Source organism: Triticum aestivum, chromosome 2B (genome assembly GCF_018294505.1).
Source record: "Triticum aestivum cultivar Chinese Spring chromosome 2B, IWGSC CS RefSeq v2.1, whole genome shotgun sequence".
Taxonomy (NCBI): Eukaryota; Viridiplantae; Streptophyta; class Magnoliopsida; order Poales; family Poaceae; genus Triticum; species Triticum aestivum.
The window spans coordinates 633,037,428-633,050,553 of NC_057798.1; positions in this window are offsets into that span (position 1 = coordinate 633,037,428).

Here is a 13,126-nt window from a genome sequence, read left to right on the forward strand (position 1 = left end):
GAGTAGAGCGCCCGCAACTGGGTCGACTACGTGGAGGCCGGCGCCTGGCAAATAGCCCTGGAGGCTGTCGGGCACGCATGCGTTCACGACGCCGATTTTTACTACCAGCTCGTCAAGGCGGTTTCCCGCTTGGAAGCCGGAGCTTCGGTGGACCACGCCGGCATGGAAAGGTCCAACGCGCGCGAGCAACGCGCCCTATCGCACCTCTGGCAAGTCCGAGGCGAGGCACGGGACGCCGGTGCCGGCCTTTAGCGTGTACCACAGATGGCGGCCGGCATCATCTAGTTAGCTAAGAGTAAGTTAGTACTTCTCTAGTGGGAGTAGATAGTTAACTTGGCTATGATGGTTGTCAACGTGGAAGTTCAGTACTATATATGTGGATCAGACCTGTTACTTTGCTCTGAATGTTGAACTTTCCATTTGAACGTATGGAATGGGATGTTATTTTTTTAAATGGGTTGTATTTGTCCTCCACGGGTTTAGGGGCTGACTTGTGGGCCTAGCAAGCTGACGCGTACACAATCAGGAGATGATTGTACGTGGAGAGGATGACAGCAGGGACCCGCCAAGGTCATGGTCAGGGCCGTCGTGCTTCTTCAATCTCTGCTCTTCCTGCTGCAGCCGCTCAAACAAGCGCCGGCAGGACTGCCTACTCCCTCCTCCACGCGGTCGGTTGTGCTGCCGCGCAGGCCTCACCGCCCCACCGTACTCCCATCGCGGGCCTAGCCATCCCTCTACTCACCCATAGTCCCATACCTGCTGTTATTCTCTGGCGACGGCAGACGAACCAGTAAACCCTCGTACAATCGTACTCCCCTCCGCGTGGGAAACAACTACCGAGACTTCCCTACCTCCGTGTCGTTCCCTTCCTAGGCCTCGCCGTCGTCCACCGCCCTGGTGCTCTCAGTGTGGCGTGGTCAACGTGGTCAATTAATGACATGCATCTGAAGTGGACTGTACGTGGAGAGGATGACAACTGGGTCCACGGCCGCATGCAAGGAAATGCCTCCTTATTACGTGCAAAATAATGATTCCTCCACCTGACATCTGGGACCCACCGAAAGGGCCTCTGTATTTCGCGGAAAAAACGTTACCGCCGCTGACAGCTCGGACCCACCAGCTATATCTTCGCACGCAAGGAAGTGCCTCTTTATTACGCCCAAAAAAAAGAATACTCCCTATACGATGTCCACTAAGTTGACGGGGCCTACTAAGTTGACGGGGACGAAGGGCTTTGTCAACTTAGTCAATATATGCACGATTCTAACTCGACTGACCGTACGATGTCCATCCAACGACCGTGGTGCTTCTTCAACCTCTGGTCTTCTTGCTCCAGCCGCCCAAAGCAGCGCCGGTCGTGTCGCCTGCTCCTGCCTCCCATGGCCGGCTATGCTGCCACGGAAGCCTCATCGCCTCCATACTGCTCCCACCGCTGCCAGGCCATCCCTCCACTCCACTCACCCACACCCCCAGTTATTCTGCGGCGACGGCAGCACAGCCGAACCAATGAACCCTCGTACTCCTCTCCGCGTAGGCATCCACTGCCGCATCTTTCCCTGCTCCGCGCCGTCCCCTTCCTAGGCCTCGCCATCGTCCACCGCCGTGGTGCTTTTGGCGCGGCGTGGTCAATGTGGTCAACGACCGAATTCCATCGGAAGAATACTGTACGTGAAGAGGCTGACAGCTGGGTCCATGACAGCCGCAAGGAAGTGCCTCCTTATTACGCGGAAAATAATTATTCCTCCACCTGACAGTAGAGACCCACCGGACGGGTGACTAGTATTTCGCGAAAAAAACGTTTGCCCCCGACTGCTGGGACCCACCCGACGGGCCACCGTATTTCACGAAAAAAAACGTTCCCCTGCTGTCAGCTCGGAACCACCAGAAGTGCCTCCTTATTACGCACAAAAAAATGAATACCCCCTGCTAGCTGGGACCCACCTTTGTGGGAGGCTGACTTGTGGGCCTACTAAGTTGACGGGGACGGAGGGCTTTGTCAACTTAGTCAATATAAACGATTCTAGCTCCAGTGATTGTACGATGTTCATCCAACGGCCGTAGTGCTTCTTAAACCTCTGGTCTTCTTGCTCCAGCCGCCCAAAGCAGCGCAGGTCGTGTCGCATGCTCCTTTTTCCCGTGGCCGGATGTGCTGCCATGGAGGCCTCACCGCCCTCTACTATTCCCACCGTTGGCCAAGCCCTGCGGCGACGGCAGCCTCACACCGCAGCCGAACCAGTGAACCCTCGTACTCCTCTCCGCGCGGGCTTCCACTGCCGCGTCTTCCCCGGCTCCCCGTCATCCCCTTCCTAGGCCTCGCCGTCGTCCATCGCCCTGGTGCTCTCGGCGCGGCGTGGTCAACGTGGTCAAGGAACGACTTCCATCGGACATGGACTGTATGTGGAGAGGCTGACAGCTGAGTCCACGGCCGCAGCAAGGAAGTGCCTCCTTATTACGCGGAAAATAATTATTCCTCCACCTGACAGCGGGGACCCATCGGACGGGCCACCGTATTTCGTGAAAAAAAATGTTTCCCCTTGACTGCTGGGACCCACCAACTGCACCTTCGCACGCAAGGAAGTGCGTCTGGGCAAAAAAAACGATTCGCCCCCCTAACTGCTGGGACCCGCCAGCTTCATCTTCGCACGGAAGGAAGTGCGTCCGGGCAAAAAAATGATTCGCCCCCCTGACTGCTGGGACCCACCAGCTACATCTTCGCACGCAAGGAAGTGCGTCCGGGCAAAAAAATGATTCGCCCCCCTGACTGCTGGGACCCTCCAGCTACATCTTCGCAGGCAAGGAAGTGCGTAACAGTCGGGACCCACCTGGTCGAAGCATACGTAGCGTTGTCATTCTGGTCGCGAACGAGTACGTACATATTGGTCGATGTAGAGGCGCGCACGTGTCGTAGTAGAGGCGCGCACGTAGCATGTACACGTGTTAGAATAAATCCGAGGCCATCGTCGATCATCCGAGAATCAAGCAATCACACGAGCACGACACCGAGATTTGTTAACGAGGTTCACCGATATGGCTACATCCCCGGGGCTTGACTATGGGCACTCCTCCCCATGACACTGCTACAATACCGCACCCGGTCGCCCTGGACACCGGCACATGCCGCCGGCTTCCCCTGCGTTCCGGTGCTATTATGTGGGCATAGGTTACATCGTGTGTCTACCCCCGCTATATATGAGAGGCCTAGGATACTAGTGTCCTACTAGGACACGACTCCACATCCTATGTAAACACAATACAACTACAAGTCCAACTGTAACCTACCTTGTACACTATATTCGACACAACTCTAACAAACTCCACCTTGGCGAATATTCTCCACCACCTTGAGTTCGTCCATGCGTCAAACTTCCATGTACATTGGACTTGAGTTTATCCCATGAGCACCGCTGCTACTCCAAAGACTCCATGTGACTCCACCTGCAACTTGTAGTCCCTTCTTTTCTTGACCACGGTCAACACTCGAGCAAAATTAAGTTCCTTGTTACTCTAGTTTGTGCTCCCAACTTCCAGAGTATCAGTCCAACGTCATCACACACCGATCACTGACCTGCGTGAAAAGTGAACAACTCACATATTGGATGTCACACATAAGAGTTACCTGAACTCAACATCACCGCTCCTTTCTTGACCGCCTGTCTGAAACTTGAAGGAATTTCACCATTGCTTGTTGTCATCCCGAGTCAAATTCGCAGTTGTCTCACCACATGTATGACCACCAGAGCCCTGGCCTGTCTTCATGCCCCGTGCATACCGCACGCCTCGTCGCTATTACCGCGTCGAGCCTCCGCTGTCCCGATCGAGTCTCAAGGGTCACGAAACCACACCACTCAACCCCCACTGCAGAGTACCACCGATCATCACCGACCGATGACGAGTTTCATGCTTCCATCAGACCACTAGGCTCCAGTCCGAACTACGTGCCACTCGCTTTTCCCATCCGCTGAATAGGCTTCGATTCTCTGGATCCTTACAACATAGCCCCTCAATCCAGCTCCACCTTCAACATGACTCCATGGTAGATGATCAGTCCACCCTCGCGCCCCGTCGACTTCAAGCTCTCAGGTGCACCGTCTTGAATCAACCCTGCGCCATAGTCTTGTCGAAGTCACACAAGCCCTCAGGCCTGCGCCACGTGTTTCCATGCCCCAGAAGTCGGTCACCATCAGCATCACGCTCCTACATCGTCGTCGCCGATCCCACCACCGTCTCCTGTATCAACCGACTTGCGTCGATCCGTCAGACTGCCTAGTCTGACCCAGCCGAACTAATCCGACTGCAGACACATTCCAGACTTCTCAAGTCGTCACCATGACCACTGTCATCCATACACATATGTGTACCGACAAAGAAAACCAAAGAAAAAATTCCCTCATAGCTTTCCCGTGTGAACCACACGTACGTAGCTTCTGGATCCCTTCTTTTATTTCTTTTTTCCATGATAGCTTCACGATCTGACTAAGCCCTTGTGCCGTATTTTTTTCGTCAAACAAATCTCTGACAATGTCTACAACAGCCCAAATACTAGCATGATGATTCCACGTGCCTGCCTCTTGGCTTCTACTCTGGGCGGCAGCAACGCACAATGGCACACGTCATGGACGGAGCTCCCCACATGAACTTGTTGTCTTAGTGCTACCCGATGTCCAAAACTGCATGGGAACGTAGCCCACCTGGCCGAGCTCCCGCTAGGACATCCTAGGTCGCGCCAAGTATGGGTCGCTACCTTGCGCTGCTCCTTGCTGCCGCAGACGCTACACGCTATCAATCAATCGAGATCGATCCGATCTGCTTCCAAGCAGCTGGCTGATTCCGATTGCCTACACGAACAGAACATCTCGCCGCCCCATCAGATTTCTCTTCGGTCACCGCCCGCGACTGAGTTCGACCGATTCGACGAATCCATCTGTTCCTTCCTCTAGATTAATACAATCCGTAGCCTCCGAACGACCTAGCTCATGATACCACTTGTTAGAATAAATCCGAGGCCATCGTCGATCATCGGAGAATCAAGCAATCACACGAGCACGACACCGAGATTTGTTAACAAGGTTCACCGATATGGCTACATCCCCGGGGCCTGACTATGGGCGCTCCTCCCCATGACACCGCTACAATACCGCACCCGGTCGCCCTGGACACCGGCACATGCCGTCGGCTTCCCCTGCGTTCCGGTGCTATTATGTGGGCATAGGTTACATCGTGTGTCTACCCCCGCTATATATGAGAGGCCTAGGATACTAGTGTCCTACTAGGACACGACTCCACATCCTATGTAAACACAATACAACTACAAGTCCAACTGTAACCTACCTTGTACACTATATTCGACACAACTCTAACAACACGTACGTACAGCGGCGAGGGTGCAAGAAAGAAAATACGGCCACGTACGTACATACGGACAAGGTCTCGAACGCCTACTCGCGCATACGTAAATGGCTGGGTCGGAACAGAGAAACAGCGTTGTCGTCGTGTTCATGGGGAGCCAACCGACTGGGTCGAAACGAATGCATGGTCGTGTTCATCGGGAGGGCTCTGACAGAACAGGCGATGGAAACGAGGCCTAGCGTACCGCACAACGGAGGAAACGGGCCTCCTACATTCGGAACGGGGTCCTGTTGATCGGAGGGGTGTGGCGTACCGCAAAACGGAGGAAACGGACCTCATACGGTCGAAACGGGGGTCCTGTTGATCGGGAGGGGTGTGGGGTACCGCAAAACGGACGAAACGGACTTGTGTTGGAGCGCTACAGTCAAAACGGGGGTCCTGTTCATCGGGAGGGGTGTGGCGTACCGCAAAAGGGACGAAACGGACTTGTGTTGGAGTGCTATGGTCGAAACGGGGGTCCTGTTCATCGGGAGGGGTGTGGCATACCGCAAAACGGGTCTCCACGGGATACGGTTCATCTCCACCGTCGACCTCCTCCAGCCTCCACGGGCTACCGTCGACCTCCTCAAGCCTCCACGGGCTCCTGTTCATCCAGCCTCCACCGCGCGCTACACCACCGGCTACTGTTCAACCACCCCTCCACCGTCTACTGTTCATCCAGCCCTCCACCGTCTACTGTTCATCTAGCCCTCCACACCACGGGGTCCTGTTCAACCACCCCTCCACGGCCACCCCTCCACTGTCTACTGTTCATCCAGCCCTCCACACCACAGGGTCCTGTTCATCCAGAGGCAACACCACCACTCACTGTTCATCCAAGCCCCCCCGCAACGCTCACTGTTCATCCAATCGATCGGCTTCAGTTAGCAGCAGTAGAGAAGGAATCGCTCGATCGGGTTCAGTTAACAGCCATCGATCGATCGCTCGGGTTCAGTAATGCGTAGCCTGCAGTGCAATCGCTCGGGTTCAGTTAGAGCCCAACGCCTCGCTCGGGTTCAGTTAGAGCCAACGCCTCGCACACACGTGCGTACGTGTATGAGAGAAACGCGCATTGCTCGGCCCCCGACCTCCCACCGTAACCGGCAACTCCCCAAAATTTTCCTCCCCCTCGCTTCTACCACGGTTTTTTCCGTCATCGACGGCCCAAAGAATGTCATGCAGCTGCGTCTCCGGCCCACCCAGGACGAAAAGCCCATTTTCTGTCATGATTTTTTGTCATAGAAGTAGGATCCCACCACATCTATGATGATACCGGGTTTTGTCACAATTATCGTCATAGAAGTGTCATATGTATGACAGAAAATATTTTCGCTCGGCCCAAAATGTCACGGATGTGTCTTTTTTTGTAGTGAGTGCCCATACCCATATGATTATGTCCTCGGAGGTGGTGAAGTAGGAGTTGTCGATGATGTAGGCTTGTCGTCCATCTTCCAAGGCATTGGTTCACCATCATAGAAGGATGATCGAGTCTCCGAGATCCTCAAATCTGCAGCCAAACTCATCCTCTTGAATCTATATTCATACTCACAGTTTTGGTTTTGCATGCCATAGATCTAAGCTTGGAGGTGCTTTATTTTCTCTTGAAGCTTGAAGATGGTCTCGCCAATGATCTTGGCATCCAGCTTATGGTTGTTGGTGAACTCTATGATCATCATCTGGTTGGCGTTGAGTCCACGCTCCACCATCCCTTGGCACTTGAAAACTTGTTGCTCCATGGCCTCGAGCTTTGTCTCCACGCTTCCGGTACGCCTTGGTCCCTCCACATCGCGGATGTGCAGCACCCCCTCTCGCATCTCAATGGTTTGAGGGTGTTGCAGCACCTCCGCGAGATAGGGGTTGATTACTGATACGTCTCCAACGTATCTATAATTTTTGATTGTTCCATGCTATTATATTACCCCTTTTGGATGTTTATGGGCTTTATTTTACACATTTATATCATTTTTGGGACTAACCTACTAACCGGAGGCCCAACCCGTATTTCTGTTTTTTTGCCTATTTCAGTATTTCGAAGAAAAGGAATATCAAACGGAGACCAAACGGAATGAAACCTTTGGGAGCGTGATTTTTGGAACGAACGTGATCTAGAGGACTTGGAGTGCAAGTCAAGAAGCAGCCGAGGCCTCCACGAGATAGGAGGGTGCCCCCTTATAGGGCGCGCCCCCTGTCTCGTGGGCCCCTCGGGCGTCCACCGACGTACTTCCTCCTCCTATATAAGCCTACGTACCCTGAAAACATCCAGGGAGCACCCGAAACACAATTTCCACCGCCGTAACCTTCTGTATCAGCGAGATCTCATCTTGGAGCCTTCGCCGGCACTCCGCCGGAGGGGGAATCGACCATGGAGGGCTTCTACATCAACACCATAGCCCTTCCGATGAGTTGTTAGTAGTTTACCACAGACCTACAGGTCCATAGTTATTAGCTAGATGGCTTCTTCTCTCTTTTTGAATCTCAATACAATGTTCTCCCCCTCTCTTCTGGAGATCTATTTGATGTAAGCTCTTTTTGCAGTGTGTTTGTCGAGATCCGATGAATTGTGGGTTTATGATCAAGTTTATCTATGAATAATATTTGAATCTTCTCTAAATTCTTTTATGTATGATTGAGTTATCTTTGCAAGTCTCTTCGAATTATCAGTTTGGTTTGTCCTACTAGATTGATCTTTCTTGCCATGGGAGAAGTGCTTAGCTTTGGGTTCAATCTTGTGGTGTCCTTACCCAGTGACAGAAAGGGTTGCAAGGCACGTATTGTATGGTTGCCATCGAGGATAAAAAGATGGGGTTTATATCATATTGCTTGAGTTTATCCCTCTACATCATGTCATCTTGCTTAATGTGTTACTCTGTTCTTTGTGAACTTAATACTCTAGATGCACGCAGGAGTCGGTCGATGTGTGGAGTAATAGTAGTAGATGCAGGCAGGAGTTGGTCTACTTGTTGCGGACATGATGCCTATATACATAATCATGCCTAGATAATCTCATAATTATTCGCTTTTCTATCAATTGCTCGACAGTAATTTGTTCACCCATCGTAATACTTATGCTATCTCGAGAGAAGCCTCTAGTGAAACCTATGGCCCCCGGGTCTATCTTTTATCATATTTGCTTCCAATCTACTTTTATTTGCATCTTTACTTTCTGCATCTATATTATAAAATACAAAAAATATATTTATCTTATCATACTATCTCTATCAGATCTCACTTTCGCAAGTGGTCGTGAAGGGATTGACAACCCCTTTATTGCGTTGGTTGCGAGTTCTTTGTTTGTTTGTGTAGGTTCATGGGACTTGTTGAGGAGCCTCCTACTGGATTGACACCTTGGTTCTCAAAAACTGAGGGAAATACTTACGCTACTCTGCTGCATCACCCTTTCCTATTCAAGGAAAACCAACACAAGCTCAAGACGTAGCAAGAAGGATTTCTGGTGCCGTTGCCCGGGAGGTCTTCTATCAAGTCAAGACATACCAAGTACCCATCACAAACTCATCTCCCTCGCATTTACATTATTTGCCATTTGCCTCTCGTTTTCCTCTCCCCCACTTCACCCTTGCCGCCCTCTCTTTCCCAATCTTCTTCTCCTCTCTCTTCTGTTTGCCTTTCTGTTGCCATGGCAGAGTCAAAAAGAACTAGGGGATCTCTCCCTAGTTCTAGTGCCTTGGATAGCCCCTCTGTTCTCTCTAAGCTCTTAAATAATGATGCTATGGGGAGACCTAACTGGGTTATCAATGAGAATTTAAATAATTATGATGAAGATGACTCCGGAATTTTTTGTTATTTGCTTGATGAGTCTTTAAAAGATGCTTGGGATAGGTTATTAAGGATTCGGGCTAGTTACGTGCCACAATATCAAATTGAAGTTTACTTAAAGAGTTTTTATGTTGGCTTGCCCGCTTCTTTCAAACAAATTCTAGATTCAATTTTCGAAGAAGGTTTTCTTGAAGGGGATGCTATAGATACCTATGAAAAAATGAAAACCATATTTGGGCACCCTTTGAATGACAAGATTGAATCAACTACTCTCTTGTGCTTTTATCAAAATGAAATTATCAAAGAGATGAAGTCTAGCTTAGATGCAAATTTCCGTAACATGCTTAATCTTACTTCATCCATTAATGTCAATGTGCTTACCCTAAATATAAGAATGAATGCCATAGCAAGAAGACCCTCTTTCTCCTTTTCAAGTGCCAAAGATGGCACTACTTAGATCTATCTTCGCTTTTATGCCTAGGTAGCGGCATTAAACGATAGCGCTAGTTGGGAGGCAACCCAATTTTCTTTGTGTTTTTTGTTTTAGTTCCTGTTTAGTAATAAGTTTTTGCTTCTACTTTCTGTTTAGTTGTGTTTTTAGCTTTTAGTTAGTGTTTGTGCCAAGTAGAACCTATAGGATAAACTATGATGATAGTTGATTTGATTCTCCTGAAAAACAGAAAATTTGCGCTCACGAGAAAAACTTCAATAAATCACAGAAACGTGATTTTTCATTGATTCTTTTTTCTGCTGATCAATAAACAAAGTTTCCAGTACGTCCTACTTTGGTAGTATTTTTAGAGTTCCAGAAGTTTGCGTTAGTTACTGATTGCTACAGACTGTTCTGTTTTTGACAGATTCTGTTTTTCGTGTGTTGTTTGCTTATTTTGATGCATCTATGGCTAGTAAAATAGTTTATAAACCATAGAGAAGTTGGAATAAAATAGGTTTAACACCTAAATAAATAAATAATGAATTCATTACAGCACCTTATGTGGTGGTTTTGTTTTCTTTCACTAACGGAGCTTATAAGATTTCCTGTTGAGTTTTGTGTTGTGAAGTTTTCAAGTTTTGGGTAAAGCTTTTATGGACTATGGAATAAGGAGTGGCAAGAGCCTAAGATTGGGGATGCCCAAGGCACCCCAAGATATTCAAGGATATCCAAAAGCCTAATCTTGGGGATGCCCCGAGAAGGCATCCCCTCTTTCGTCTTCGTTCATTGGTAACTTTACTTGGAGCTATATTTTTATTCACCACATGATATGTGTTTTGCTTGGAGCATCGTGTATTATATTAGTATTTGTTTTTAGTTTACCACAATCATCCTTTCTGTACACACCTTTTGGGAGAATCCTATTTTATTATAATTTGCTAGAATACTCTATGTGCTTCACTTATATCTTTTTGAGCTTGATAGTTTTTGCTCTAGTGCTTCACTTATATCTTTTAGAGCACGGTGGTGAATTATTTTGTAGAAATTGCTAGTCTCTCATGCTTCACTTATATCTTTTTGAGAGTCTTTTAGAACAGCATGGTATTTTCTATGGTTATAAATTGGTCCTAGAATGGTATGCATCCAAGTTGGGTATAATAAAAACTATCATAGGAAGTGAATTGGATGCTATGATCAATTTGATACTTGATAATTGTTTTGAGATATGGAGGTAGTGATATTAAAGTCATGCTAGTTGGGTGATTATGAATTTAAAGAATGCTTGTGTTGAAGTTAGCAAGTCCCGTAGCATGCACATATGGTTAAAGTTGTGTAACAAATTTGAAACATGAAGTGTACCTGGCTTGTGCATCCTTATGAGTGGCGGTCGGGGACGAGCGATGGTCTTTTCCTACCAATCTATCCCCCTAGGAGCATGGGCGTAGTGCTTGATTTTTGATGACTTCTAAATTTTTTGAATAAGTATATGAGTTCTTTTGACTAATGTTGAGTCCATGGATTATACGCACTTTTACCTTTCCACCATTGCTAGCCTCTTTGGTACCATGCATTGCTCTTTCTCACCTTGAGAGTTGGTGCAAACTTCGCAGGTGCATCCAAACCCCGTGATACGATACGCTCTATCACACATAAACCTCCTTATATCTTCCTCAAAACAGCCACCATACCTACCTATTATGGCATTTCCATAGCCATTTTGAGATATATTGCCATGCAACTTTCCACCGTTCCGTTTATCATCATCATGACATACATTAATTTTGTCATATTGCCATTGCATGATCATGTAGTTGACATCGTATTTGTGGCAAGGCCACCATGCATTATTTTTCATACATGTCACTCTTGATTCATTGCACCATCCCGGTACACCGCCGGAGGCATTCATATAGAGTCATATCTTGTTCTAGTTCCGAGTTGTAATTCATATGTTGTAATCAATAGAAGTGTGATGACCATCATTATTAGAGCATTGCCCATAGAAAAAAAAGAAAAAAAAGAAGAAAGGCCAAAAAGAAAAAGAGAAAGGCCCAAAAAAGGAAAAAAAGGAAAGAAAAATAAAAAAATAAAAAAATAAAAAGGAAAAAAAAGAAAAGAAATAAAGGGGCAATGCTAATATCTTTTTTTCCACACTTGTGCTTCAAAGTACTTTGTTCTTTATGTAGTGAGTCTCATATATTGTACTTCAAAGTAGCACCATGTTTTTCATGTAGAGAGTCTCATAAGTTGTCTTTTTCATAGTAGTGGGAATTTTTCATTATAGAACTTGGCTTGTATATTCCTACGATGGGCTTCCTCAAATGCCCTAGGTCTTCGTGAGCAAGCAAGTTGGATGCACACCCACTAGTTTTCTTTTGTTGAGCATTTATTTATAGCTCTAGTGCATCCGTTGCATGGCAATCCCTACTTCTCATGTTGACATCAATTGATGGGCATCTCCATAGCCCGTTGATTATCCTCGTCAATGTGAGACTTTCTCCTTTTTTGTCTTCTCCACACAATCCCCATCATTATATTTTATTCCACCCATAGTGCTATATCCATGGCTCACGCTCATGTATTGCATGAAGGTTGAAAAAGTTTGAGATTATTTAAGTATGAAACAATTGCTTGGCTTGTCATCGGGGGTATACAAGTTGGGAACATCTTTGTGTGACGAAAATGAAGCATAGCCTAACTATATGATTTTGTAGGGATGAACTTTCTTTTGCCATGTTATTTTGAGAAGACATGATTGCTTTGATTAGTATGTGACAGTGTCCTGGACTAGGGGGTACTCACCACGTCATCTCCCGATCTGTTAGATTGGGCCGAGGACCCCCATGGCCGTATACTCATGGGCCAGTCCGGACAGCTGCCGCATACAAGGAAGATTCCACAAGACTTGGCGATCAAGACAAGGACTCCTCCCCACCGGCTTATTCGGCTAGGACTCTTGTTATCCTAGGCCACTGGTGCATTATATAAACCAGGGCCAGGCTAGTCGATATATATATATATATATATATATATATATATATATATATATATATACAATAATCATACCATAAGCTAGCTTCTAGGGTTTAGCCTCTCTGATCTCGTGGTAGATCTACTCTTGTACTACCCATATCATCAATATTAATCAAGCAGGAGTAGGGTTTTACCTCCATCGAGAGGGCCCGAACCTGGGTAAAAACATCGTGTCCCTTGTCTCTTGTTACCATCCGCCTAGACGCACAGTTCAGGACCCCCTACCCGAGATCCGCCGGTTTTGACACCGACATTGGTGCTCTCATTGAGAGTTCCGCTGTGTGTTCGACAAAAGGTCGATGGCTCGCCTGCAGATCAACTGCGACTTCGGCATCTTCATCGCCAGCTCGACTGGTCACCTTGGTTCGACCGAGGACTACGCCCTACCCTCGATCGTCATGTTCAGACGAGGGCCTTCATCAACATTATCTCTGATCTCTATCAAGATCATGGAGGAATCATCCAGGGAGCCCGGGGGCTCAAGGTCAACATTGCCCTCGG